Below are 6,113 nucleotides of genomic sequence, written 5' to 3' on the forward strand. Positions count from 1 at the left end.
CATTCATATGTGTGGTCAGTATATAGTATACATTCATATGTGTGGTCAGTATAAAGTATACATTCATATGTGTGGTCAGTATATAGTATACATTCATATGTGTGGTCAGTATATAGTATACATTCATATGTGTGGTCAGTATATAGTATACATTCATTTGTGGTCAGTATATATTATACATTCATATGTGTGGTCAGTATATATTATACATTCATATGTGTGGTCAGTATATAGTATACATTCATATGTGTGGTCAGTATATAGTATCATTCATATGTGTGGTCAGTATATAGTATACATTCATGTGTGGTCAGTATATAGCATACATTCATATGTGTGGTCAGTATATAGTATACATTCATATGTGTGGTCAGTATATAGCATACATTCATATGTGTGGTCAGTATATAGTATACATTCATATGTGTGGTCAGTATATAGCATACATTCATATGTGTGGTCAGTATATAGTATACATTCATATGTGTGGTCAGTATATAGTATACATTCATATGTGTGGTCAGTATATAGTATACATTCATATGTGTGGTCAGTATATAGTATACATTCATATGTGTGGTCAGTATATAGTATACATTCATATGTGTGGTCAGTATATAGCATACATTCATATGTGTGGTCAGTATATAGTATACATTCATATGTGTGGTCAGTATATAGTAGACATTCATATGTGTGGTCAGTATATAGTATCATTCATATGTGTGGTCAGTATATAGTATACATTCATATGTGTGGTCAGTATATATTATACATTCATATGTGTGGTCAGTATATAGTATACATTCATATATATGGGGGGCAGTATATAGTATACATTCATATATATGGGGTCAGTCAGTATATAGTATACATTCATATGTGTGGTCAGTATATAGTATACATTCATATATATGTGTGGTCAGTATATAGTATACATTCATATGTGTGGTCAGTATATAGTATACATTCATATGTGTGGTCAGTATATAGTATACATTCATATGTGTGGTCAGTATATAGTATACATTCATATGTGTGGTCAGTATATAGTATACATTCATAATGTGTGGTCAGTATATAGTATACATTCATATGTGTGGTCAGTATATTTTATACATTCATATGTGTGGTCAGTATATAGCATACATTCATATGTGTGGTCAGTATATAGTATACATTCCTATGTGTGGTCAGTATATAGTATACATTCATATGTGTGGTCAGTATATAGTATACATTCATATATATGGGGGTCAGTATATAGTATACATTCATATGTGTGGTCAGTATATAGTATACATTCATATGTGTGGTCAGTATATATTATACATTCATATGTGTGGTCAGTATATATTATACATTCATATGTGTGGTCAGTATATAGTATACATTCATATGTGTGGTCAGTATATATTATACATTCATATGTGTGGTCAGTATATATTATACATTCATATGTGTGGTCAGTATATAGTATACATTCATATGTGTGGTCAGTATATTTTATACATTCATATGTGTGGTCAGTATATAGTATACATTCATATGTGTGGTCAGTATATAGTATACATTCATATGTGTGGTCAGTATATAGTATACATTCATATGTGTGGTCAGTATATAGCATACATTCATATGTGTGGTCAGTATATAGTATACATTCATATGTGTGGTCAGTATATAGTATACATTCATATGTGTGGTCAGTATATAGTATACATTCATATATATGGGGGTCAGTATATAGTATACATTCATATATATGGGGGTCAGTATATAGTATACATTCATATGTGTGGTTCAGTATATAGTATACATTCATATGTGTGGTCAGTATATAGTATACATTCATATATATGGGGGTCAGTATATAGTATACATTCATATGTGTGGTCAGTATATAGCATACATTCATATGTGTGGTCAGTATATAGTATACATTCATATGTGTGGTCAGTATATAGTATACATTCATATGTGTGGTCAGTATATAGTATACATTCATATGTGTGGTCAGTATATAGTATACATTCATATGTGTGGTCAGTATATAGTATACATTCATATGTGTGGTCAGTTATATAGTATACATTCATATGTGTGGTCAGTATATAGTATACATTCATATGTGTGGTCAGTATATAGTATACATTCATATATATGGGGGTCAGTATATAGGTATACATTCATATGTGTGGGTCAGTATATAGTATACATTCATATGTGTGGTCAGTATATAGCATACATTCATATGTGTGGTCAGTATATAGTATACATTCATATGTGTGGTCAGTATATAGTATACATTCATATGTGTGGTCAGTATATAGTATACATTCATATATATGGGGGTCAGTATATAGTATACATTCATATATATGGGGGTCAGTATATAGTATACATTCATATGTGTGGTCAGTATATAGTATACATTCATATGTGTGGTCAGTATATAGCATACATTCATATGTGTGGTCAGTATATAGTATACATTCATATGTGTGGTCAGTATATAGTATACATTCATATGTGTGGTCAGTATATAGTATACATTCATATGTGTGGTCAGTATATAGTATACATTCATATGTGTGGTCAGTATATAGTATACATTCATATGTGTGGTCAGTATATAGTATACATTCATATGTGTGGTCAGTATATAGTATACATTCATATGTGTGGTCAGTATATAGTATACATTCATATGTGTGGTCAGTATATAGTATACATTCATATGTGTGGTCAGTATATAGTAGTATACATTCATATGTGTGGGCAGTATATAGTATACATTCATATGTGTGGTCAGTATATAGTATACATTCATATGTGTGGTCAGTATATAGTATACATTCATATGTGTGGTCAGTATATAGTATACATTCATATGTGTGGTCAGTATATAGTATACATTCATATGTGTGGTCAGTATATAGTATACATTCATATGTGTGGTCAGTATATAGTATACATTCATATGTGTGGTCAGTATATAGTATACATTCATATGTGTGGTCAGTATATAGTATACATTCATATGTGTGGTCAGTATACAGTATACATTCATATGTGTGGTCAGTATATAGCATACATTCATATGTGTGGTCAGTATATAGTATACATTCATATGTGTGGTCAGTATATAGTATACATTCATATGTGTGGTCAGTATATAGTATACATTCATATGTGTGGTCAGTATATAGTATACATTCATATGTGTGGTCAGTATATAGTATACATTCATATGTGTGGTCAGTATATAGTATACATTCATATGTGTGGTCAGTATATAGTATACATTCATATGTGTGGTCAGTATATAGTATACATTCATATGTGTGGTCAGTATATTGATATAGTTTGGGGTCACTGAGACATGGCTGGTGATATAGTTGGGGTCACTGAGACATGGCTGGTGATATAGTTGGGGTCACTGAGACATGGCTGGACTCCTCACATGACTGGGCTGTTAATCTGCAGGGGTTTACATTGTTTGGCAAGGATAGAATGAACAGAAAAGGTGGTGGAGTCTGTCTGTATGTAAGAAGTGGTATGAAAGTCAGTGTGAACGATGCCATAGTGTGTGATGATTCTGAGGAGGTGAAATCACTGTGGGTAGAATTACAAAAGGAGGGAAATACTGAAATAATAATATTTGGGGGTAATCTACAGACCCCCTAATATCACTGAAGAGATAGAAGTTCGGCTTTATAAACAAATAGAGAGGGCTGCCCGGGCAGGTACAGTGGTAATAATGGGAGATTTTAACTATCCAGATATAGATTGGGGTCCGGGGTTGGCTAAAACTACAAAGGGGAGAAAATTCCTAAATTTATTGCAGGATAATTTTCTGGGCCAGTTTGTGGAGGACCCAACAAGAAGTGATGCCTTGTTGGATCTGATCATTTCCAACAACGCAGAGCTGGTTGGTAATGTAACTGTGCGGGAAAACCTTGGTAATAGCGACCACAATATAGTTATTTTTGCCTTAAAATGTAGAAAACAAAGACAGGCGGGGAAGGCAAAAACATATAACTTTAAAAAGGCAAACTTCCCTGGGCTGAGGGCTGCACTACAGGACATAGACTGGGGGGAGGTGTTGTCAAATACTGATACAGAAGGTAAATGGGACATCTTTAAATCAACTCTAAATAACTATACAGCTAAATATATACCAAAGGGGAACAAATATAAACGATTAAAACTAAATCCTACATGGCTGACACATGATGTTAAAAGAGCAATAAACAACAAAAAAAATATCCTTCAAAAAATACAAATCTGATGGGTCAGATATAACATTTAAACAGTACAAGGAGCTTAATAAAATCTGTAAAAATGTAATAAAAACAGCAAAAATTCAAAACGAGAGACAGGTGGCCAAAGAAAGCAAAACTAATCCTAAATATTTTTTTAGATATATAAATGCAAAAAAACCAAGGACAGAGCATGTAGGACCCCTTAATAATGATAATGGGGAGGTTGTCACAGGCGATCAAGAGAAGGCGGAGCTACTGAATGGGTTCTTTAGTTCTGTATATACTAAGGAAGAAGGAGCTGACATTGGCCAGGTCAGTGCTGGTAACACATCATGTACAGGTCAGTGCTGGTAACACATCATGTAATGTACTGAACTGGCTTAATGTAGAGATGGTACAAGGTAAGTTAAGTGATATAAATGTAAGCAAATCTCCAGGGCCGGATGGACTACACCCAAGAGTTCTTAGAGAGGTAAGTTCAGTAATATCTGTACCCCTGTTCATGATATTTAGAGATTCTCTGGTGTCTGGTATTGTGCCAAGGGACTGGCGCAAGGCGAATGTGGTGCCAATCTTCAAAAAGGGCTCTAGGTCTTCCCCAGGAAACTATAGACCGGTAAGTTTAACATGCATTGTGGGTAAATTGTTTGAAGGACTTATAAGGGATTACATACAGGAATACATAGGGGATAATAGTATTATAAGTGATAGCCAGCATGGGTTTACTAAGGATAGAAGTTGTCAAACCAATCAAATTTGCTTTTATGAAGAGGTGAGTAGAAGCCTTGACAGAGGAATGGCTGTGGATATAGAGGGGGGCTGTGTATATAGAGGGGGGCTCTGTATATAGAGGAATGGCTGTGGATATAGAGGGGGGCTGTGTATATAGAGGGGGGCTCTGTATATAGAGGAATGGCTGTGGATATAGAGGGGGGCTGTGTATATAGAGGGGGGCTCTGTATATAGAGGAATGGCACGAATGGAATTTTGCTAAAGCATTTGATACTGTCCCTCATAGACGTCTGACAGGTAAGTTAAGGTCTTTGGGTTTGGAAATTTTAGTTTGTAACTGGATGGAACACTGGCTCATGGATCGTACCCAGAGAGTGGTGGTCAATGATTCGTACTCTGATTGGTCCCCGGTAATTAGTGGTGTACCCCAAGGTTCAGTACTGGGCCCGCTGTTGTTTAATTTATTTATCAATGATATAGAGGATGGTATTAACAGCTCTGTTTCTATCTTTGCAGATGACACCAAGCTTTGTAGCACGGTACAGTCTATAGAGGATGTGTATAAGTTACAAGATGACTTGGATAGACTAAGTGTCTGGGCATCCACTTGGCAAATGAGGTTCAATGTGGATAAATGTAAAGTTATGCATCTGGGTACTAATAACCTGCATGCGTCGTATGTCTTAGGGGGGATTAAACTGTCAGAGTCACTGGTAGAGAAGGATCTGGGTGTACTTGTAGATCACAGACTACAGAATAGCACAATGTCAGGCTGCTGCTTCCAAAGCCGGCAGGCTATTGTCATGTATCAAAAGAGGCATGGACTCAAGGGACAGGGACATAATACTCCCCCTTTATAAAGCATTGGTACGGCCTCACCTGGAATATGCTGTTCAGTTTTGGGCACCTGTCCATAAAAGGGACACTGCGGAGTTGGAAAGGGTGTAGAGACGCGCGACTAAACTAATATGGGGCATGGAAAATCTTAGCTATGAGGAGCGATTAAAGGAGTTGCAATTGTTTAGTCTTGAGAAGAGACGTTTAAGGGGGGATATGATAAATGTATATAAGTATATTAATGGCCCATACAAAAAATATGGAGAAAAACTGTTC

Source organism: Hyla sarda (genome assembly GCF_029499605.1).
Source record: "Hyla sarda isolate aHylSar1 chromosome 2 unlocalized genomic scaffold, aHylSar1.hap1 SUPER_2_unloc_18, whole genome shotgun sequence".
In the NCBI taxonomy this organism is placed as follows: domain Eukaryota; kingdom Metazoa; phylum Chordata; class Amphibia; order Anura; family Hylidae; genus Hyla; species Hyla sarda.